General features: G+C 44.0%; 1 long non-coding RNA gene across 2 annotated transcripts; it reads right to left on the reverse strand.

Moving 5' to 3' along the window:
* Positions 1 to 16872: 16872 nt before the first annotated feature.
* Positions 16873 to 20258, reverse strand: LOC123134618 (uncharacterized). Of its 2 annotated transcripts, none has more exons than XR_006465678.1 (2): positions 19832 to 20258; positions 16873 to 17219 (listed from the first exon to the last, which is right to left on the reverse strand). It is a non-coding gene; the product is annotated as an uncharacterized lncRNA (long non-coding RNA). The 2 variants fall into 2 exon arrangements; XR_006465679.1 differs by having other exon boundaries at positions 16873 to 19248.
* Between the last annotated feature and the right edge of the window lie 5225 nt (positions 20259 to 25483).

Consider the following 25483-nt stretch of genomic DNA (forward strand, 5'->3'; position numbering starts at 1 on the left):
GGAGCAGCAGGCCATCCTCGATTCCCTCCAGTCGGAGTCGGCTCTGGAGGCAAGACGCCATCGCCGGCAGGAGATGGATGCAGAAGAGACCGCGGACGAGGCAGAGATGTTCGCCTACATGAATGAGGTCGAGCGGGAGGAGGATGAGTCAGAGCCCTCCTACCAGCCTGTCCAGCCGCCGTCCGGCACCGTCGTCATGGACATCTCCGACGATGAAGAGTAGCTAGGGTAGTACGTAGATGTAGTACATAGGATTACTTTTACATGTTTTGTATGGATCTAAGGGATAAAATATGAGAGAGACGGATGCAAAGTGGCTAATTTGAGGTGTGTCCGATCAGTGCCTGCGGGCGCGTCCGGGCGCGTCCGCGGACATTTAAAAGGCTGGATTTGCAAAGTCCAGCTGTAGATGCTCAAGAAACCATCTTGTTAGTGGATGACCTCTCGGTGCTCGTGTCGAGGGGTGCCTTACTAATTTCGTCTTGTATATGTTACGGTTGATGGACCGACTGAGTATATAAGCCCAATGTTTTAGAAAATACTATTCTTACCTCCTTTCCAGTTTATAAGGCTTGCATGTATCCTAAATCTATAATTTGACCAACATAAGATGAGTTATACAGTCTAAAAATTATACCATTAGAAAGTATATGATTTGAAGTTTCTAGTGACTTCTTTTTTGTGAAATATAACTTGTATTGTGTTGGTCTATTTGTCAACCTAGATATATGTGTAAGCCTTATTAACCCGAAAGTACGTAGTACTTCCTACCATATGTCAATAGCGTCTTACTAATTATAGATACGGTGTCATTTAGTTACATGCCATGATAGAAATATGAGAAGGTGGGATCAGAGGAGGAGGAGGAGGAGGAGGAGGAGGAGACACCGGAGAGCACAGACGCCGAGGAGGAGTTGGAAGCCTAGGAGAGTACGGAGGACGCTGAGGAGTGCGTCGGGCGTCGTCACCGCCTTGACCATGTCCAGGTCTGGGAGTCGCATGCAAGGCAGACCCTCAAACCGTTCACAACCATCCGGACCACGCGGTCCGAACATGTTTTCCATCCAATATGGTCCTCCATCAGTCCGCTCGATGGTCTAGGCATCCTTGTTCTCGGAAAATGAAAGCAACGGGGGAGGGGGGGGGGGTTATGGGAGCGTCCGAACCGGTGCCACGCACGCTTCTGACAAACCTGACCCACCCGAAACTCTCTCGCACACGCCCTTTCCCGCCCGAAGCGGTCAGCGCCGCTCTAGAGCACTAGTGCCACATTCTGTCGGCTCAGAGCGGATGCGACCTCTCACGTCGCTCTAGCATTGAAGCGACTGCCGCCCGGGCCAGTTCCCTGTGCATGTGGCTGCTCCACAATCAAACAACAGTCTGCCCGTCCCCTACCTACATTAAACATGTGCAGATGCCGGTGAACCTGCTCCAGCGCCACATGCCCGTCCGTCTGCCGCCCACAATTAACCACATCGTTAATTATCCTGCCATCCGCCTGGTGTTTAAACTCCAGGCCCGCTGTAGCCACGTCCAACATCCTCCCCTCACTTTCTTCTCCCGGCACCTAGCCCGCCATGACCTGCTCGAGTTCCAAAGTCATCTGGGAGAGCCTCTCATCCGATCAGAAGCAGGAGATCGATGCCATTCCAGCCGGTTGGCATACTGACATGCAGACAGAGGCCAACACTGCGGACACCCCAATGGACGAGGCGGCCGTCGACGAGTCGGTGCCCTCGTCCTCGCTGGCCAATGCCGGCATCACCATGTTTGAGGCCCGTGCTCACAACACCGAGATGGTGTTGGAAGAGTGGCGGGCCACGTTCTGACAGGTGTAGTCCGACTAGGAGTACCACCTCTGCCTCCTCGATGAGCACCGGTGCATAGAGGAGAAACTAGCAGCTGGCACGGCCATCACGCTGAACGTGGGCGTTCCTGAGTAGGAGGTGTTGCTCAACTCCTATCGCATAGTTCACGACATCAACCGCGAGCGCTGCCGGTACCACGTCCATAGGTAGAGATAGAAGCCGTCTTCAAGGATATTGACGAGGCGGCGGATGAAGTGTGCGACAAGTGCGCGGACGAGAACGAGGTTGCAAGCTCCGCCATGGCTGCACCCTGCCGCCACGACCACGAAGCTCGCATGTCCGCGGGCGCGACCAGCAACAAGGAAGAGTAGAGCATGTGAGGTCACTGGCGCTCGGGTCTCCGGAAGGCCACCACTCCTCCCCTCCCGTTGAAGCCATGCTTGGCAGGCTCATCATCATCGACCGATTAACCGCTTTCTGGTGACGTGGAGGCAGATAGCTTCAGTTCCCGGGGCTCATGGCCGGCCGAACATAGGGAATGGACGCCAACGGTCATTTAGACTAGGTTTAGAGTATGGTTTAGTTGAAATATGTCGAAATGTGATGAGTTGCTCCGGCTTAGATGAAAAACATCTGGTTTTATGTAAAAAAAATGTTAAGTATGAATGAATATCATCCGGTTTGTTTAAATATCTGCCAAATTTGCTTTATTTTATTAAATTTCTTCCAAAATGAAGGTGGATGTATGCAACTATAGTTGGATGGCCGGCTTCCGCATCCGTATTCACGGACGGGTCCCTGGTCCGTGGATAGATGCGATGTCCGGTTTAAAGGTCAGAGGAGATGCCTTTATGCTTTTGGAAACAACATAGTAATTTCACCGGCTTGGGCCCCGTGGGTTGGTGCACACATCTTACATAACCTGCTCCTCGTTTTATTCTTTTATAAAAGGAAAGATAGTGTGAAGAATTTATACAAACTGGTCATGGACCTAGAGTGAGATCTTTACATCACGATGTTGCGGATACATAGTAGCTAAAAAGAATAGTAGGCGTGAGAGGCATGAGGAACATGGTTAGTAGTCAGACCCAAAACAACAGTTGCCCTGCTCTTCAGGGTCGATGTGTCCATCTCACTAGTTGGTATTCTTATTGTCGCAAAGAAACACCATTGGATCGTGTTACTAATAGGTTCGGATTTGAGTGGTTGAACCCACTGAGTGACACCTAGGCTACCCCTCCTCGATGTCACCTTGACCCGGTGTGGCTAACTGCCGTCTATGGGGACGCAAATAGAGTTCAAGGTGCAAACACTTGGAGGAGGAAGAAGAGATCCAATCCCTTGCTTGTGCTGTTATTGTGTTTGACCGGGATGCACACGTCGCACTGGGCGATGGACTAGCTCGTGTGTCAGGTCTAAACTTAGGGCATATACAACGATGTTATCTTAGAGATGCTACGTCTATGTGGGATGATTGGTGAGGTGGAAGCGAGAGAAATGAGAAGGTACCATCCCTTTTTTAGCTAAGAGATTATCTCTATCACTTCAGAAGAAAGATGATGCATTTTTCCTCCGTTGTATGAGATGTCTCTTCTTATTCACGCTTTTTAAATTTTAATTTTTAGTAGTACCATAACTTTAGGATCTCGTAATATTAAATGCTAAGATATACTTTCTCCGGTCTTTTTTACTCTGCATAGTAGATTTGTACCAAGTGAAACTTAGCAAAGTTTGATCAAATTTATGTTTAAAAATATCAACATCTATAATATCTAAATGTATACTATGAAACTACATTTCATAATCAATCTAAGAGTGTTGATTTGGTATTGTGATTGTTGATACCTTTTTATATAATTTTGGTCAAAGTAGAGATACTTTGACTTTGGACATAATTTATATGCAGACTAAAAAGAACCGGAGGGAGTAATTCATTGTATAACGTATTTTGCTATCTTCTTGTGATGATATGAAATATTTAGAAAATGGTCGTATTATCAACCGATGTACATGTCCTTACGGGTTATGGCGCCTTAAATTGCATGGAAGGGAGACTCCCCACTAAATAGTATTGGATGTCCCGCACTCATCAACAACATTGTTCTTCTTCCTCCTCTGCGCACCCAAGCATGTGAAGTTCCTTCCTTCTGCTATGTAAAATATGAGTGGACGTAAAAAACAACCCCTCTCCACCGGCGAGGTCCTGACGGGTCATCCCTGGCGATGCACGGTCGTCGCGACATTTCGTGCTTGATGGCTATCTAATATGAGTGGACATAAAAAACAACCCTCTCATCCTCCCCCAAATCGGCGAACACTTGTCCTCCTAACCGGCTACAATGGCACGGCGTCTTCGCCTCTGGCTAGGTCCTCGAGAGCCCTCGCCGGCTACATAGTAATATCCTAGTTGTTTTGATAGTAAAGATTGTAGTTGGAATTCTTCACCCTGGCTAACAGCGGTGTGGAGGTTGGCATGTGGAGCGGTGTCGCATTCACAACGTCGATGATGACGGATCTTGGCGGCATGGTGTAGCTAAGTCTCGGCGACAGATGCGTTTGGATGGGTCAGAGCAGGGCGGTGGTGCTGTCTGACGCCGTGGCGGCGTCGACGGATGGCCAACCTGGTAAGGATGATGCGGATCTCCATTGTGGAGACGGGTAAACGGTTCGATGGTGATGGCGACTTCTAATACGTGTGCATGCAGTATACACTTTATGTTTGCCGCACCGGGTGTAGGCTCCTGATACGTCATGTGGGCAGATCGGCGGTGACCCAGGTTCTAGATTGTGGGGAGTGAGGACACTCCACATTATCGAGTTTGTAGATGTGAGTGGTGGTTTAGGGTGGTTTGATGTATGTTCTTGTCAGACCATTGTTGAATACTCCCTCCGGTCCTTTTTAGTCTGCATATAAGTTTTGTCTGAAGTCAAAGTATCTCTACTTTGTCCAAGCTTATAGAAAAAAGTATGAACATTCACAATGCCAAATCAATATTATTAGCCTCATTATGACATGCAGTTTCATAATATATGTATATTTGGTATTTTATATGTTCATACCTTTTCATATAAATTTGATCAAATTTTGCAAAATTTGGCCTAACACAAATCTTCTACGTAAAGTAAAAAGGACCTGGTGGACTAATTAATAAAGATGGTTGTATGTATCAATTGATGCAGAGGCTGGGGTTTCAACCTCCTTTTTAAAAAGGAAAGAAAAATATATATTTTTGCTATATGAAACAGTATATAAGTGGGACAACACTACATGGGACATGTGGTTGGCGAACTCAAAAATTCACATAAGTGGGACAACACGCCTGTGCTTCCGTAGTCCCGTGGGGAGCTGCGTGCATTAAACTTAGGGGGTGTTTGTTTCCAGGGATTTTTTGATGTAGGGACTAGAAAAAGTCTCTCTTAAAGACTTTTTAACCAAACAAGAGGGACTACTAGGGACTGAAAGTTACTTTTTAGGACTAAATGAAGAAGACTCTTGAGGAGAGTCTTTTTTGGGACTTTTTGAGACTTTTCCAACAATGCCCCTCCCCGCATCCATTGCCCCACTGCCCCATGGTGTTGTTTGATTGTTATTTTTATGTGTACTAGGGGTAACATGGTCATCTAATAACCTCTAGGGAGGGACTAGGGACTAAATTTTTAGTCTCTGAAAACAAACAGGAAAAAACTTTTTAGGGACTAGGGACTTTTTAGTTGGGACTAGAAAAAGTCCTAAGACTTATGAACCAAACAGGGCCTTAACCTGCTCGTCATTCAGTCCTATATAAAAGGGAAAGATGTGAAGATTCACAACCTGATCATACGGGGGGTTGATCGAGGACCTAGAGTGAGATTAGCCTTACATCACCATGTTTTGGATACATAGTGGCTACAAGTAATTAGTAGGGATGAGAGGCATGAGGAACATGAGTAATTAGCAGGGCATCGCAAAGAACCACCACTATTCCATGCTATCATACTCAGGTTCAGTGGTCGAACCAACAGATCAGCATCTAGGCTACCCTTCTCGTTGTCACCTTGTTCCGGCGCGCGAGCGTGCCAGGAATAACTGTCGGGCACGGTGACCAGGATAGAGTTTAGGGCTGCAAACACTTGGATGGGAGATCGAACGGCTGTCGTGTGGTCGATGTAACGCCCCGGATCCGATGCGCCAGGTGTCTGCCAGCTATTCGGCGTTGTTGCCATGTCGTTTACTTGCGTGTTGCATTTTATCATGTCATTATGTGCATCTCATTTTGCATACATGTTCGTCTTATGCATCCGAGCATTTTCCCCGTTGTCTGTTTTGCAATCCGACACCCCTGTGCTCCTCGGCGCCCCCTTTTGCCTCTTTTCATGTGCGGGTGTTAAACTTTCTTGGAATGACCCGAGGTTTGCCAAGCGGCCTTGGTATACCACCGGTAGACCGCCTGTCAAGTTTCGTTCCATTTGGAGGTCGTTTGATACTCCAACGGTTAAGCGTGTAGTCCGAAACCCCCTTCTCTTTGCAGCTCAAAACCCCCTTCAAAGTGTCCCAAAACCCAGCAAACCCCCCTCCATGCTCTTGATCGTTCGATCACGATCGTGTGGGCGAAAACCGTGCCTCATTTGGAGCCTCCTAGCTCCCTCTACCTATAAATATGTGCCCCTCCCCGAATTTTTCGCGCAGTCCAACCCTAGCCCTCTCCCTCCTCGCGCCGCCGGACATGTCCGCCCGGCGGCCGGACACGTCCACCGCGCCTCCACATCACCCGGACCAATCAGGTCACGCCACCTCACCCAGCGGCCGCTCCCGGCCAACGGGAGAGCGCCACGTCATCCTGCCTCTCTCTCCTCCGCCGCCGCGGCCCGCGGAGCCTAGGGAGGGCCCGTGCGAGCCCGCCGCCGCCCAGCGCCTCCGCCTCCGGTCCCGAGCGCCCGCCCGCGCGCCGCCCCGGCTCCTCCCGCCGGTGACCAGAGCCGCCGCGCCCCGCCTCCGGTCGGCGAGTCGTCGGAGCTCGCCGGGTCTGCCCCACCACCGGTCGCCCCCGACCGCGCCCCGCGCCGGCCCAACCGCGCCGCCATGTGCCCCCCTCCCCCCACCGCCGGCCTCCGCCTCGCCACGCCGGTCGCCGCCTCCGTCCGCCTCCACCGCGCCGCCACGCCGGTCGCCGCCCCCGGCGCCGCCGCGTTGCCCTCAAGCTCCGCCGGACCCCGTCGCACCCGAATCCGGCCAAGGGAGCTCGGATCCAGCGTCCCCGAGCCTCCCCCAGCATCTTCTTCCCCTGCTCTGGTGATAACCCCGGCCATCATCGTTTTCCGTGCAAGCCCGAGGTTGACCCCGAAATTCCTAAGTCCATGTATTTTTTTGACATTGTCATGCCATGTTCATCGCATCATTACTTGCTGCATGCTGCTCCATTTTGTGCGTGTAATATATCGAAATGTTCGTTGAGAGATGCTCTACATTTCATTCCATTGCACCATGTTCATTTGAGTTCACCTTAATGCCTGAATCATCGTTGCAAGAGTGCTATATGATGTCAATCTGCTGAAACTGTTATAACTTGGTGATTTGTCATTTTTGTTGCATTTGATGTGTGCATCCTATGAGCATGAGTCCTACATGAGTTTTGTGCTACATCATGCCATCTTTACAGGGGTGTATGCCATGTATTTTTGTGATCAATGTGGTGACTAGAACAAGCATGCAAGCTAGGCTTTGTGATGTTGCTGATTTTAGTCCCTCTTCTGCTGTTATTTTTATGCCATGCCAACTTGATGCTACAGAGAGATCCAAGCATATTTTGAGATACTTCAGTAAGGATGTTTTGAACATATGGTTTTTTATAGCCATTCATGCCCTTGTTTGCAATTATGGTGTAGTCTAGCATGTCCTTTTCTTACTCTATTTTTTCTATAAAATGTTTCCTGACAGATTGTTACATGTTATTCAATTTTGCCAAGGTTGTTGTAGTTGATCCTTGCATGCTATGAACTTGTTCTTGCCTTGGTTAGTCTCATAAACATGTCTTTTTGCTGATGCTATGCTATCTTGTCATGCAATGACTTGTGGGGAGTGAATCGAGCCCGTGAAGTAGTGTACTTGATGTTGCTGTTTTGCTAGGCTGAATCTGTTATTTTGTGATGCTATGTAAACCTGCTGCTACTAGTCATTCTATGCATAATCTGGAGATGTTCACTAAGGATGTTTTGTTATACATGTCATGCTCTATCCATCCATGCCTCTGGTTGCATTTATCCCTTGCTGTAGCTTGTTGTACTCTTGCTCTCAAATTGCTAAATAATGTTGTTGTCAGCCTGTCAACATTAAGTTCAGTTTTGCCATATGTTTTGCTAGTGATCCATGCACCCTATGAACTTTCCCTTGCCATGCTTAGCTTCATAAACATGTCTTCTTACTGTTGGTTGCCTTGTCATGCCATGTATTGCTCTGTCGTGAGTGGTTCAAACTCACCAACATGCATACTTATTGTTGTTTCTGCCATGTATGAATCTGTCATATAACTTGCTATGTTTACATGGGTTCCATCATATCTTCTGATCTTTTTTGGCTCATGGTCAGTAAAGGACTTTTGTTCTATGCAATTAGTAGATTCATGCGATGCCTTTGTTTGCCATGATAAGTTCCTGTAACATGTTGTTTGAGAGCTCTAAACATTGCAACCTGATGTTATTCTTGCAAAGTCTGAAACTGATATTATTTGCAATCTTGCCATGTGTGTTTGAGCATGTTCTAGTGATTTCTGGAGATAGCTCAGTGTTCATGTTTTGTTATGCTTTACCTGTACATCATGACCATGCCTTTTGTTTTCATATTGTGGTGCTGTAGCATGTTGTTTTGATGCTTGCAATATGCCTAGTTGCTGTTTTGGGTAGATTGTTGTTATGACTTGTATAGAGTGTTTGTGTTGCACCGTTGCTCCGTTTTGAGTGTGCTCTATATGAAACTTGCTTGTTTTTGCATTTAGTTTCATATTGTCATGTTGCATCCTTGTTTTGAGGTGTTTGCTTGATGTTTGGATGCATTTAGCATCAATGCCATGTTTTACTTGTTTTGCTCATATCTTCTAGGCCGTAGCTCCGAATTAAATGAACTTTATATGTAACTTGACTAGAATCTCGTGTAGATCATTTTGGTGCATCTTAACTTGCTGTTTAACAACTTGAACATAAGCTTTATTCAGATCTGGACCAATTTCGAAATTTGCATATGAGGACTTACCGGAATTGTTATATGTTGTTTCCGGCCTCATTTAAACTTGCCTTGATGTGTTGCTCTTGTTTGCATCATCTATTGCCATGAGTAGCTTCATGTAGATTTGTCATGCATCCTACTTGGTTGTGCATCATGTCTTGTCTATGTGTGGTGTGTTTACCGTGTTGTGTGCTTCTCTCGATAGTTCTTGTTTCGTTGCGATCATGAGGATTCGTTCGTCTACGCTTGGTTCGTCTTGGTGGCTTCATCTTCTTCATGGACTCGGTATTCTTCCTAGCGGGATTTCAGGCAAGATGACCGTCACCTTGGATCTCATTACTATCATTGCTATGCTAGTTGCTTCGTTCTATCGCTATGCTGCGCTACCTATTACCTGTTTTTCAAGCCTCCCAAATTGCCATGAACCTCTAACCTTTGACACCCTTCCTAGCAAACCATTGCTTGGCTATGTTACCGCTTTGCTCAGCCCTCTTATAGCGTTGCTAGTTGTAGGTGAAGTTGAAGATTGCTCCATGGTGGACAGGATTATGTTGGGATATCACAATATCTCTTATTTAATTAATGCATCTATATACTTGGTAAAGGGTGGAAGGCTCGGCCTTATGCCTGGTGTTTTGTTCCACTCTTGCTGCCCTAGTTTCCATCATACCGGTGTTATGTTCCTGGATTTTGCGTTCCTTACGCGGTTGGGTGATTTATGGGACCCCCTTGACAGTTTGCTTTGAATAAAACTCCTCCAACAAGGCACAACCTTGGTTTTACCATTTGCCTCACCACCACCTATACCTTTCCCTTGGGTCGGCCAACCCGAGTGTCATCTTTATTTTAGCCCCCTGGGCCAATGCTTGTCTAAGTGTTGGTCCAAACCGAGTGATGTCCGGTGCCCCCTGGGCAATCAGGGTCTATGCCAACCCGACGTCTGGCTCATCCGGTGTGCCCTGAGAACGAGATATGTGCAGCTCCTATCGGGATTTGTCGGCACAGCGGGCGGTCTTGCTGGTCTTGTTTTACCATTGTCGAAATGTCTTGTAAACCGGAATTCCGAGTCTAATCGGGTCTTTCTGGGAGAAGGTATATCCTTCGTTGATCGCGAGAGCTTATCATGGGCTAAGTTGGGACACCCCTGCAAGGTATAATCTTTCGAAAGCCATGCCCGCGGTTATGCGGCATATGGGAATTTGTTAATGTCTGGTTGTAGATAACTTGACACCAGATCCGAATTAAAACGCATCAACCGCGTGTGTAGCCGTGATGGTCTCTTTTCGGTGGAGTCCGGGAAGTGAACACGGTTTTGGGTTATGTTTGACGTAAGTAGGAGTTCAGGATCACTTCTTGATCATTGCTAGCTTCACGCTCGTTCCATTTGCTCTCTTCTCGCTCTTATTTGCGTATGTTAGCCACCATATATGCTTAGTCGCTACTGCAACCTCACCACTTTACCCCTTCCTTTCCCATTAAGCTTTGCTAGTCTTGATATCCATGGTAATGGGATTGCTGAGTCCTCGTGGCTCACAGATTTCTACAACAACAGTTGCAGGTACAGGTTTCGCGATGATCTTGATGCGAGAGCGATGTTACTTGTTTTGGAGTTCTTCTTCTGCTTTTTCTTCGATCAGGGGATAGGTTCCAGGTCGGCAGCCTGGGCTAGCAGGGTGGATGTCGTTTGAGTTTCTGTTTGTGTTTCGTCCATAGTCGGATGGTGCTCTTATGTAAGATGATGTTGTATTCGTGTGGCTTTGTATGCCTCTTGTATGTATCCCCATCTATTATGTAATGTTGATGTAATGATATCCACCTTGCAAAAGCGTTTTAATATGCGGTTCTATCCTTGGTGGGACCGTCGAGTCTCTTTAGGATAGTATCGCATATTGGGCGTGACAGTCTACCCGGGACGAGGAGTCGGAGGCCTAATCCCTAGCTTGCACCGCTCGAGGTTAATACGCAGAAGATCTACGTCGAGCTCGGCAACCAGGCCGTGATGCACATGATCAATCAGCCAGCGAATAACCCATCCGCTGTTGGGCCATGGGTGGAGGAGATCAAATTGATGCTCGACACATTTCATGGATTTCAAGGTGTCTTGAGTTAGTCCGGAATGTTGTCGCTCATAATTTAGCTAAAGTAGGAGTAGGCAAAGAACTTTATACGCTGCCTGTGGTTCGGGGTTCCACCCGATTGCATTCTAAATGTTATTTCACAGGATATATCAGATTTTAGGGAATAAATAAAAGATAACGCTACGTGTCAGCCAGTGGATCTTTTTAAAAGATCCGCTACCTCACTAGCCATTGAATTCAAGACGGGATGGCTGTCAGATTCAACTGTTAACTTTCTAACAAGGATGATGTTGTGCTTGACGTGCAATAGAGTCCATGTTGCAGACTCTTTGTTTTCACCTTTATATAGGTGTTACAGAAGAAAATTTTGCAACATTACAGATGTTGCACAAATGTTTCTTGTAATAGGGAGGATGTTGCAAGAAAAAAAGCATTGTCGTATGTCCCCGCCATTGCGCTGCCGTCGCCGAGCGCCAGACCTCTGATCTGATCCCCTCTGGGCACCCCATGCACGACCTACGGTCGTGGTGGGGGCGGTGACCGCGCTTGACCCCGGCTGCAACGGTGCTGTGGCGGCTACTGGTTGCAGATTTTTTTTGCAACAAACCTAATGTTATAGAGATAGAAAAGACGGGAGCAACTAACTAAAGAGCGCTCGTTCCCAGCCTCCCCAAGGGTAACTTGGGGATGGGCTGAGAGAGCCCCACTTGGCGCCTCTCAGTCACCGCCGCGTGTCGTACTCTAGGCGCTTTTTCGGATTTTGTTTTTTTTTTTCGCATGCGTTTTCGTTTTTTTAGATGGTTTTTTTCCTGGTTTTATTTGGCCTTTTGGTTTTTCACCGATCTTCCACAGCTACCGGACAAAAAAAATTGAAAAAAAATATTTATGCGAAAAAACACATGTTTTCCTTTTTTTGCGAGAGACATGGTTTTGCTTCCGCGAGAGGCACACCGTACCTCTCGGAAAGGGAAAAACATGTTTTCTCTTTTTTTTCCTTCCGGGAGAGGCACGATTTTGGTTCCGCGAGAGGCACGATTTTCCGCAAGAGGCAAAGCCTTGCCTCTCGGAAATGAAAAAAAAAACGTGTTTTTCCTTTTTCTTTCCTTTCATGAGAGGCATGGTTTTGCTTGCGCGAGAGGTACGATTTTGCTTCTGCGACCGTGCCTCTCGAAAACGAAAAAAACACGTTTTCTCCTCTTCTTTTTTTCCACGATAGGTATGGTTTTGCTTCCGCGTGAGGCAAAGCCGCGCCTCTTGAAAATTTAAAAAACGTGTTTTTTTTTCTTTTTCCTTCCGTAAGAGGCATGGTTTTGCTTACATGAGAGGCACGATCTTGCTTCAGCGAGAGGTACAATTTTGCTTCCGCGAGAGGCACGACCGTGCTTCTCGGAAACGACTTTCGGAAGGAAAAAAATGTGCTCCTGATCCAGTTTTTTTATGAAAATAAAAGTTCGTCAAGACCTATCAACATGAGAACTTGTTTTGAAGATTTCGACGCGAGGAATCCAACTGTGAAAATGATTTAAGATTCAGCCGCATGGTTTAATTGATAAATCATTTTGATAAATAGATCTATGAAAAAAGCGAAATCTCCCAGGTGGCAACAAGCGGCGTACATACAACGCGCCACTTATCGCGATATGAGAAGATGGAAGTGATCTTTGAAATGAATACTCCTTAATTTGTGATTTCAAAAGACTGGTCCATGGAAAGCCGCAGCCGGGTCCATGGCAAACTATGCCATGGATGCAGCCCAAAGCAAAAGGAAAATTGGGAGTGAGGGAGCTACCACCGAGGGGACATGTTAAACTCAATGTAGATGCCTCATTTGATAAAGATTTACTCATTGGGACAATAGGGGCTACTATTCGTGATGAGACAGAAAAGTTCATAACTGCAGGCAATTGAAAAAAAAATGATTTTCATCTTGATGCCTCTCAGCTGAAGCATCTGCATTGAAGTACAAACTTTTACTGGCATACACAATTGGATAATCTCTAGTTTTTAACACGATGAATGAGGGAGGTTGATCTGCGGACCCAACCACTACAATATTTGATCACTACAACATCTAGCTTGTGAATTTTCCTATACCTCTTTTATCCACTATCCTAGGGAGGCAAATATTGTTGCTCATGCCCTAGCAAGCTTGGCCAAGGGGTCATTACGTAATTTTATAAAACAAATTTGTTGGAAATTTTTTGAACATTTTATAAAAAATGCTAACAATGTTTGAAATAGTGAACAAATTTTGAAACATCAACAATTTTTGAAGAAGTGAATAAAATTAGAAAAATATAAATGATTTTTGAAAAGATAAACATTTTTTAAATGATTTTTTTTGAAAAATGTGTGAATTTTTCGAAATTGCTAACGAATTTTGAATTCTGGACAAAGTTTTTAACTGTGATTTTAACAAGCAAATAAATTTCGAAACATGAATGGGTTTTTATTTTAAAATGTTCTTTTTGCAATTTTAAACAAATTTTGAATTCAAACAATTATTTTGAATTGTGATATTTCTTTTTGAAAGTGAACATAAATTGGAAAAGTGAACAATTCTATGAAATATGAACAAATTTCTAAAAAATGTTCTTCGACGCCTCAGATGAGAGAGAAAAGTTCATAACTGTAGGCAATTGAAAAAAATCTGACTTTCGTCTTGGTGCCTCTGAGCTGAAGCATCTGCATTGAAGTACGAACTTTTACTGGAACAGACAATTAGATAATCTCTAGTTTTTAACACGATGAATGAGGGAGGTTGATCTGCAGGCCCAACCACTACAATATTTGATCACTGCAACATCTGGCTTGTCAATTTTCCTATACCTCTTTTATCCACTCTCCTAGGGAGGCAAATATTGTTGCTCATGCCCTAGTAAGCTTGGCCAAGGGGTTGTCGCGTAATTTTATACAACAAATTTGTTGGAAAATTTGTGAACACTTAAAAAAAAATGCTAACAATGTTTGAAATAGTGAACAAATTCAGAAATTGGAATAAAATTTTGAAACATCAACAACTTTCGAAGAAGTGAATAAAATTAGAAAAACGTGAATGATTTTGAAAAGATGAACATTTTTTAAGTGAATTGTTTTGAAAATTGTCTGAATTTTCCGAAATTGCTAACGAATTTTGAATTCTGGACAAAAATTTTAACTACGATTTTTAAAAAAAAATTGAAAACATGAACGGGTTTTTATTTTTATTTTTTTTGCAATTTCTAAACAAAATTTCAACTCAAATAATTATTTTTAATTGTGATTTTTCTTTTTGAAAGTGAACAGAAATTGGAAACGTGAACAATTTTATAAAATATGAACAAATTTCTAAAAAATGTTAATGTTTTTTGAAATTACGAAAAAATTGCAATTGTAAACACAAATTATAAGTTGTGAACAATTTTAAAACATGAACAAAATTAGAAAAGTTGAACATTTTTTTTCAAAAATGTGAATAATTTTTTTAAATGGAGATTTTTTGAAGTCATGATTTTTTAGGAATTTCGAACATTTTAACAAAGGATTAAAATAAAATTTAAAATGATAAAACAAAAGGAAAAGAAAAATAAAAAGAAACAAAGAAACACAAACGAAGAATAAAAAAACGGTTAAAACCACAAAACCAGAAACAAAAATTGGTTGAGGCCTTGAGGGAACCTTATACTAGGAGGTTCTTAAAACAGGTTCGCCTCGCACCTGCTTAATTATTGAAGTGGGCCCACCTATCTTGTGTGGTTGGGAAGCCGCGGGTGTTGGACGCACGCGAGCGTCATATAGGGTTCGCCCTCAGCCTACAGCCTTGCGAGATAGCATGCGATCGATTGCTCATGATGGCCATCCTTCTTGACTAGGAAGGTGTTTCCTTGCTCGTATGATCTGTACTAGAAGCTTACGCGCGCATTGTTGCGCCGCCTTTTTATCATATCGATGTATAATTGATTAGTTTTTGGAGCGCTTAGCTCGTATGTTTCTTTCATGATGTATATCATAAGAAAAGTACAAAATTCTATCCTCTTATGAGATTCTCCTTTAAAAGATCAAAACAATCCAAGTTTTATTAGAACATGCATGGTCAATGACAAAGCAAAACAGCAATGTAACAATTATTGTCAGCTGACTCTAATGTGATTTGACAAGCTGGTGCTAAATCATATTTTTGTTCCAATCGTCTTGTTTTACCTCTCTCGGTCAATATTGTCAAGCTCGAATGATTTTGGGGCTAAGCTTACAGATATTGGTGCGATTGACTTTAATCGAGCACGCATTCAAATCGAGAGCATCTTATACCATTTGATGAACTAACACTAGTAGAAAACGGAGCTTTAGCGCCGGTTCGTAAGGGCCTTTAGTGCCGGTTCCATAACCGGCACTAAAGTGTGGGCACTAAAGCCCCCCCCCCTTAGTACCGGTTCGGCACGAACCGGCGCTAAAGTGCCACCACGTGGCGTGAGCTCGCGCCCTGGTATGGGGGACCTTTAGTACCGGTTGGTGTTACCAACCGGTACTAAAGGTTTTTTTTTGAATTGTTTTTGAAAATTTTGAAAAAAAATTTGATTTTTTTATTTTTTCTAAATTATTTGATGATTTATTCTCTAATCACCTCTCTTAACTGCTCAAGTGTGGATCACTCATTCCAAATCATCTAACTTCCCGGCCAGTCACCCATCCCTCTCACTACTCTAGCCCGAGCACGCTTAACTTTCGAGTTCTATTCTCCTTCGTTTCCGAGTCTGCACTTGTTGTTTTCCTGACAATAGTAGGATGTCAATCATATTGACCTTCAGGAGTTTAGCTTGAGCATGAAGTCACACATTTCACCGTTTGAGTTTGAAACTATTATTCTAAAAAATAGTAATTATTTAGTAACGCTAATATTTCTTGAATAAGTTTGACCATAGTTTGACCATAGTTTGACCAGATTTGACAAAAATTCAAAAAATTGAAATAATTATTTAGTAACACTAATATTCTTGAATAATTATGTAGTAACATTAATACTTCTTGAATAAGTAGTTTGACCAGATTTAACCAATTTTTTTTTAAAAAACTGAAATTTGACCATATCTTTTTTTCCTTTTGGAATTTGAGGATTCTAAAAAATTCCAAACAGGCCGTAGGCTGTCTCCATCGGATGCGGATTTTCGTGTGAATTTTTTGATATATTATACGTTTTTTCCGACATCGTATGCAAAAGTTATAGCCGTTTTACATTTTCCCTACACTTTTTGCAAAACATGTCCAAATTGTAGTTTTCAAATTTTCCTAACTAGTAGATGTAGTAATATAACTACCTCTCGAAGGATTTTATTTTTTGAAGTTTTATCATTTTCTTTTGATTTTTTCAGAACTGAAATGGCGACACACCGGGGGGGGGGGGGGTAGAGTTTGAAAATTGCCCTATAGTGCCGGTTTGTGTCACAAACCGGTACTATAGGTCAGACCCCTTTAGTACCAGTTCGTGGCACGAACCGGTACTAAAGGTGATCGTAGGGCCCCGGCCTGACGCCAGGCTGCCACCACCCCTTTAGTACCGGTTCGTGCCACGAACCGGTACTAAAGGTTCAACACGAACCGGCATTAATGCAAATCCGTTTGAACCGGCACTAATGGTACCATTAATACCGGGCCAAAATCAAACTGGCACTAATGTGCTTCACGTTTGACCCTTTTTCTACTAGTGTAACAATAAACTAACTTTTATGAACAAAGTCAAGAGCACAACTTTCACCATTTGATAAACTAACAATAAATCAAGAGCATCTCAATTTTGGATTCAATGACAATATACATGTGCTGTGAAGATGGAGGAAGCACATATATGTGTGATGCCCAAACAAAGAGCTTGATATTGTCGTCATGTCAATATGTCCAAACAAATGTTGTGCTTCTCTGGTGCAATCATGATCCAAGATAAACAGCAGCAACACTCATTCATTTTTCTCTCTTTATATGAATAACCGACTCAACATTCTAGAATAGTGGTATTCAGCCAGTAAAATCATGATTTGTCCTTAGGAGGACTGCTAAATTGATTGGCACCAGCGGCAGCTCTTGACAGCACATGAGATCAGTCCGGCACTGAAGATGATCTCCAGATGTCAATACTTGTCTGGTCAACCCGCAAGACATCAAGCACAACTGCAACCAATAGAAAATTAAAACAAACAGTACTAATTATGTACTCCCTCTGTACAAAAATATAAGATGTTTTTATTAGTCGGAAGTAGATATTATCCAGGATATTGCTACTGGCTACAGGTTGCATAGGTAATAAAACAGTTGCACATCAGGATTATTTGTTCCCTCCTACTTATTATGTTGCCAAATAAATTTCTTCTCATGATCGTTGCACACAAAAGGCTTTATGTAGCTCTGTGTAACTGTGAAGCAAACAATAAAATCAGTAAAACCAACTTATATTACTATATCATGTATAAAGATTAAAACTATAAATTCTCAGCTAGTCCCAAGTGTAAAATCTTGCATCATAGTTACGGTGCTTATTTGTGTGCATCAAACAACACAGATGGTAGGGGCAGCGCTGCATCTATCAATAAAAGAACAGTAACAGAGCTAATGCTAAACCTCCCGGATGAATCGGTATAGGAAATATCAGACATAACCAACAAACAGAGAGAGGCAACATGAGGCCTTGAAGTTGAAGAAGAGTTTGTAGATTTTCACTGATAAATATAACGTTTACACAAACTTTAGTTTCCACCACGTTACAATAGCTTGGTAAATGAAATTGCTCCACAACTAACAATTTGCCGACAAAAATAGAACTCAGGTCTCATGGACCATTTGGTAATCACATGATTGGTAAACCAGAAAACTCATTGCAAACAAACTCACAAAGAGGATTGCCATCATGTACAGGATGGATGTTTGCACATATATCATTATTTTTCATAAAACAAGTAGTACGGCTGAAGTGGCTTTAGATGTACCCAGTTTTAGTAATCCTTTCATCTTTAGTTGTACCAAATTTAGAAATCCTATGTTGGTCCTGAAGTTTTGTAGTCACCTCCCTCACAATCAATAAGTTCATCAAAATCTTGCATCCAAAATGAAAGATATAAACTATTATATTGCTTATCAGAGAAGATACAATTTTTGTATCATTCATTTCTGGTAAAAGTATACAACTACAAAATTTGCAAACAGGAGGAGGTGAGTAGAGCCGTGAGTATCATTTTGGTTTACATAGAAGATTAGTACATGCTAAAATTAGGAAATTGCAAACTGGAGAAGATTTATCTATACATACACAGAAAATTAGGAAATGGCATACAATCAGGTTGTATTAATAAAACATACACATTCTGAATCATGGGAGTGTCAAATACTCTAGTCTAATAGTGTGGTAAGCTTGTACTGCTCTTAGGCAGTCTAGAGAATGGTGTATCCAAAAAATTCTATGCATACCTTGACCAAGAAATAATTGATGTACAAGCCAAAAAAGCACGAGCCACAACAGAAGATAATAGCTTTAGAAAATTAGTCCAAATAAGATAGAGATAATGCAGTATCGTCTCTCAGCCACATTTTCTAACAGAATCAACCACTTCATCAAAGTTCAGTTTTTCCAACACACAAAATCCAGTATCTAGAAATAATTAACGTGAGAAGATTAGCACCTAATGAGTGTGTGTGTCATACACATATTAACCAATTGTATAAAAGAATCAAGACAAAGCAGAGGACATAAATAGTAGGCATAAGCATGGTTATATATCAGTATTACTTTGTCCATCAGCACAGGTGTGAGATGTCCTATTAACAAAGCAACATCAAGCAAAGGAGGTCCCTAGATGTGCTTGCTCTACAAAAAAACCTAGCCCACCTTCCTGAAATTGTAGGAGAAAAATTAAAGTGAGCATGTATCATCTAGCCAAAAAGTAAAACAAGTTTGTGAGTGGGCATTCAGTTTTGTTTAGTAGACAATCAACAGATATTGAGGAACTTGCAAGTTAGAAAAATACTTATACGGCAATATTAAAACAATAGCAGGCAGCAATCATTGGTTGCCAATAATCAAGAATTCATGATCCAATGCTAGTGGGGACTCACATAATTACATTCTTATTTTAGGTGATAGTATCTAGGACAAACCAGCACCTTGCGAGCCAACGTGCCTTTGTCCTTCATCTCTTGATGACGTGCTCTGCTTAGCACACAAGCAGAAGTCGACACACAAACACATCAGTAGTAGTTCGTAAAATTACAGAACAACATTAGACAAATATTCCGAAGCTGGTTCTTGAAATTTTTGGAAGCTTGGGGCCACAAGAAGCTCTCTGCAAACATTAAGTGATGGCAGTTTGATTTCTTCCCTCCTAAACTGAAACTGTAATAATCAAAAGCCAACACAATATGTTCCCCACTTCTGCTCAAACCAACAACCAAAGATGCATTGTATGAGCGCTATTCTGAAACATTACTAATATGGGGGAGGCAAGGTATATAGGCTAGTATGGCTGGTTGTCCACCACTGAGCAACTGAATCCGATGCTACATCTCTTAGAACAACACGCCCTCGACCAGAAATACGGCGCCACCCACTCGCGCCCTCCGGCACCAAGCATGAGATGTCTGAGCGGTGAATCAACACCAGCGTCGAGCCCGGGGTGCCACCGGAGTTCACCACATTACAGGCAGCCCCTCGACCAGCTGTCTCCACTCGCCACGCGCCATTCCAATGGAAGAACTGAGAAGGGAAGGATCTAGGAGAGAGAGGGGACCGTTACCTGATTCCTCGCCGTCGAGGATGCGTTAGTCCGGCACCGTCATTCCAAAGTGGGAATTTGATTCCCCACCGCCGTTGAGGATGCTTCGTCCACTGATGTCGTTCCAGAGAGAGGAGGCGCCGTTCCAGAGCACTCAAGCCCCCAATCCTCCACCCACCCACATCTTCCTCCACGCTGGGAGGCAACGTCCTTCCCAAGCTCGACCGCCACAGCGGTGAAACCCCTTTTCCATGATCCATGCTATGCCCACACAACACATAACACGTGAAAGGCCCTGAAGCAGCGGCGGCGGCCCCACGGGCCACGGGCAGTTGAGCCTGGATTAAAGCAGCAGGAAGACGGCAGCGTCCCAACCTCTCAAGCTCGAATCGAGCGGCAGCGGCGGCGGCGTCCCTACTCCTCTAGAGCGTCTCCTCAAGACCCACGATTTCCTCACTTCCACAAAGTGCCTTTCTGTCTTTTCAGTTTCCACGCATTTCTTTTTTCATCGATCCAGTTTTGACTCGTGTTGTCCTGAAATAGTCACGGCAGATGTCCTAGTGTAAGGACTTAATTAGTCATAGAGCCATCGCAACTAGTTTAGCTTAAAGGGGTAAAACGGGACAAAGGACACATGAGTTTATACTGGTTCGACCCCTAGCTGTGAAGGTAAATGCCTAATCCAGTTTGAGGTGGTATTGCTTATGTCTCGATTACCAGGGAGCGAATCCGCTTGACCTGGCTTTCGATCTGTTGTTTTCTTGTCCTGAATCGCCGCTGGGCCGTCCCTTTATATACACAGGTCGATACCCAGCGGCTCACGGAATCCCGGCCGGCTCATAAACAACGTGTCCGGCTTAGTGACTATCTATACATGCCTTATAATACAAGTCTTGCATATATGGCGGTTTACCCTTACCGGCCTTAAGTCGCCCTTGGGCCTTGGGCCCTTCCTTGTGAACCGCCATCTTCAATATCTTCATGGGCTTCATATCAAGAATCGTCATAGGTATAACCCGGTATCCTGGGAGGGTCATACCTAATAGTTATATCCCCAATATTAGACCGCAGGTTGATTTGAACTGGTTCATGTCAATCTTCAACACTTATAAAAATCATTCCCTCTTCATTTGTGCGAGAATTCATAACCCGCCATGACGTCACCTCCTGGAATTGCGGTAACCCGCCATGACTTCACTTGTCATTAATTTGCACAATATCTGATATATCTCAACGGATCTTTATCTTTAATAGCTGTCCCGAAAATCGAGGCGCCCGAGCAGCTGGATAACCATGTGTTTGGCCTCCTTGTTTTTTGCGCCCACTTATTATCCTTTCCTTATAAATAGGGTCAAAACTGCCTCTTCTCATTCTCCCCTCTTTCCTTCGTCTTCCTCCCCTCGCGACTCTCCTGCTGCTCGAGCTCCATCGCCGCTGCGAGGCTCACCGCCCTCCTCGTCCTTGGCTGCTGCATCAACCTGAACGGACTAGAGATCGAAGGCGCTCCACCGCAGTTCCCCTGTTTCTGTAAGTGCTCCCCTCCAACGCTCCAGATCGCATTAGGGTTTCGACTGTTCTTTATAGTTCTTTCATAGTTCTTCAACCCTAGCACCCTTTGATCTAAAGACGGCATAAAACTTGCGCTGTAGTAGTTTTGCCCTTATCATCAATGCCAGTCGACCCTTTGTCCTTGAAAAGAGATCTCATTAGAGCTTATGAACTCCCCTGCACTGTTTTTAGATCTTGATTTATTTTCTTTTTCTGAACTGCCACTGATCCAAAATTATAATTGTAGTCTGTGAAACTTGTTTGTCCAGTACTTAGCAAAAAAATGCTTCTTGATAGATCCACCTGGTCATGGCGGCTTATATTACCAGCTGTAGTTAGCTTCAACACCTTAGCAAGCTTCACTCTTTGATGGATACCAATCTGTTCATGGCGGTTTAGATAACCCGTTGTAGCTAGTCATATACCATTAGGCCCCTTTTAAGCCGCTATTCTGAATATGTGTTGCAGTACTTTTCCTCCGGCTTAATTTGAACCGGAAAACTTGTTCTTTTTCTTTTTAGGCTTCTTTGCAATGGCCCCAAAGACAGCCACTTCCTATAACTGGGTTCCCTCCATTGTCACTGAGAGCACACTCCAGGACTTTGTGAAAACCCGCTACTTGCCCAAGAAGACTGTCATGCATTATCGCGCCCCAAACCAGAAGAAGAGAAATCTCAACCAAAAGATGATGAAGTCATTGTCTTTACCGATCACATGAACCGAGGCTTCTCACCGCCCGGCTCTAAATTCTTCCGAGACGTTCTGCACTTTTTCAACCTTCAGCCTCAAGACATCGGACCCAATTCTATGTCAAATATATGCAATTTCCAAGTTTTATGTGAGGTGTACCCTCAAGAGGAGCCCAGTGTGGAGCTATTCAGAGAGTACTTTTATTTGAATTGCCATAACGAGTACTCAAATGGACCCAGCTTGGAACTTGGTGGTATCTCAATTCAGCGACGGAGAGACGCTATTTTCCCTTTCCGCGCGCCTGCTGAGTCATCCCAAGGATTGGAATCAGACATGGTTCTATTGCAAGGACACCACTCCAGCTGACGAGAATGGACTACCCGGCTTTCGCACCCTGCATCTTGAATCAAATCATCCTCTTCCTGACAAGCTGACAGCCGTTGAACGCAAAAAACTCGCCCCTACTATTGCCAAGGTTAAAGCTCTGTTGGAAACGACTTAACTAGCATTGACTTGGTTCGATGCCGGGTTGCATGGTGGATCATCCCCTTGATTCGCCGCACCAGCTTAATGTGCACCTACACAGGTAGCAAAAAGGACCCACTGTGCCACATCTCCGAGGATTTAACTGACGACGCCATCAACAAGATGACAAAGTCTCTTCTGCATGAAAGCCTGGTAGACTGCAGCAAGGTGGGCCTAAGCCCTTTCTGCAAATCTAACCCGACACTAGAAGTAAGCCGCCAAATTACTTATTTTACTTTCATCCTTAACTACTTTGTTTAACTCAATGTCAATGACTTTCACAGGCTGATGACGACTTCTAGAACAAAGAATATGACCATGAAGCTACCAAGAGGGCCAGAAAAGCCAAGAAAGCCGCCAAGGAAACTGCCAAGAAGAAAGGGAACAAAACCAGTGCTTCTGAGATGCTTGAGCTAGACGACATCTCTGAGTCGGAGGTAGCCCTTGATTCCCTTGGCTCCTTTTTCAACCATCTTATTGACACTGATTATTATCAGGATGACACGGGACCAGAAAGCAAACGAAGAAGAGGTAACTATCATTTCCTCCGACTCTGCCCTTGCCAAGACAGAAAATTCAAAGAGTAACCCGGAAAGTAAGCTTTTCACACCCCTTAGCTCATCTAGATCCTCACTTTCTTTTGAAGCAACAACAGCACAAGAGCCGGCGACAGACTCGGACTAGTAGTGATGAAGTATTATTTTCCGGCTTACCGAACACTCCGAGGAAGCGTCGAAACAAGGTCACGCCGGTTTAAACTCTTTTTATCCTCTGGCGGGTTTCATCCGCCAACCACTTAATACTTCCGACTCAAACTACCAGGAAACGTCTCGTTCCTCTTCCGGTGACTCATCTCAATTTCATCTGCCGGCTTTCAAGACTGCTCCCGGGTAATAACAATTACTTATCATTTGCTCATTATAGTTCTTATACTTATACTAACCTCTCATGACTCATGCAGTGGAAAAGCCAAGCCTAGCAAGAAGGAAAAGGTGAATAAGCCGGTCGAAGACCCGAAAGTCAGTGAACTAGAGCAACAAATTGTGACTCCTGAGGCCTCTGCTCCTCAACCATCAGAGCCGGTTCCTTACATTCCTCCAGTGACTTCTGACCCGCCTATCAATAAAATCAGCGATGACCCTTTGAATCTTGAAGCATCAAGCCCTGTTAAGATGTCTGACGCACATGATGATGATGTAGTGATCACCAATACCGGCTTTAAAGAACCGGGAAGACCCACTACCCTGGCCAAGCACTCCGCCAAGGAAGAACACATTGAACAACGCAAAGTGAGATTTGATGTCGCCAATTATTCGCAACTGAGCATTGGTGAAACATATTATGGTTTTCTCAGTCAATTACACAACAACCATGAACTTGAATTTGACATGGTGAAGCAGATGCACCAAAAATTTGAGGTATGAGCTCCTCCATTATTAAGTTATTCACATCCTGCCAGCCCCCAAGTCTACTGTTTATGATGAATATGCTGTAGACTTAGATTAACCATGAGCACAAATAATAACCTTTGTCAGACTTCTTCAGAATCCGGCTTAAAGCATCCAGTTTAAAATGGAGCTGTAATGATTACCACTGAATCCGTAGCCCCCAAGGGCCGGTTTAATTAGCATGAATGAGTCGGTCCTTTGTCTTCTTGTGTAGAAAGTAGTACTTACTTGTGTAGTTCACATGAGCCGGCTATGGCCGTTTGCAACACAGCCGGGTCACCATAATTTAGTAAGAAAAAACAAGCAATATGCATTAGCCCCCAAGTGCCAAGTACTCTTGCTCGCAAAGTGCTTGGTACTTATTCACATAAGCCGTTTCATGAGTAATTTTTTCGGCAGACATTAGCCCCCAAGTGCCAAGTGTTGTTGCTTGCAAAGCACTTGGGACTTCATGTTTGTAGCTAAATCTAAATTACAACTGTGATCCGGTGTATGTACAGACCACCACTGCTCAACTTCAATCAAAGCTGGCTGACTTAAAGACTCGTCTGGAGTTGCAAGAAACTGAGACCCGGAAGGCGAACTCAAAGTTTGAATTCAGTGTGACTGAAGCAGAAAAACTGAAGACAAGCTTTGAAGTTGAAAAAAGCGCTTGGGCTGAAGAGAAGACGACCTTGACACAGCGGGCTGAGAAGGCGGAGGCGGCTCTTGAAGAGGTGACCAATGAACTTTCCGGCTTAAAACGCCATGTGTCCCAGATGGTTTCGGCTATCTTTGGTAAGTTGCCTTATGATCGTAAAATTTGAATATCCTCCTTGATGATATGAATCACCTTTAACCCAACCATACTTATTATGCAGGCCCTAGGAGCACCAATTAACCAGGAGATGCTTGTGAAGCTGAAGGCGGTTTACACACTTGTGGAACAACTTTATACTAGGGCTCAGTGCGCATTGGCCACCATATCTCCATCGAACCAAGCCCCCACTCTTTTGGTTGATGTGTTGAGGCAGCTTTTTGTTCTGCCTGAGAGGTTTGGTGAAATGAAGCGATCATCTGCCAGAGCCGGAGCTGTGACGGCCTTAAGCCAAGCCAAAGCATGGTTACCGGAGCTAGACCCGTCCGATATATCTACTAGGTACCCAAGCTTGAAAGAAGATGGCACTCGGTTTGACAAGAAAGACTTTGCCGCCTGCGTGAAGGACATACGTCCCCTGGCCAGTCTGATTGCCAATGAAACAAGCTTGTCCAGATATCAGCCGGCTTATGACTTAGAAAATCAGAAGATGCCAACACCGTCTTACAAAGTGAAGGATCTGATACCCCTAAATCGTAAGCACACTTTTGCTCCTGAAGTTGACCCGGCCGAGCTCATTGATGATGAGGCTAAATTCCAAAAGCTTTAAATGTCATTGACTGGTCATCACCAACCTTCCAGGAAGTAGAACAGGACAAAGAAGCG

This window comes from Triticum aestivum, chromosome 6B, assembly GCF_018294505.1.
Source record: "Triticum aestivum cultivar Chinese Spring chromosome 6B, IWGSC CS RefSeq v2.1, whole genome shotgun sequence".
Lineage (NCBI taxonomy): Eukaryota > Viridiplantae > Streptophyta > Magnoliopsida > Poales > Poaceae > Triticum > Triticum aestivum.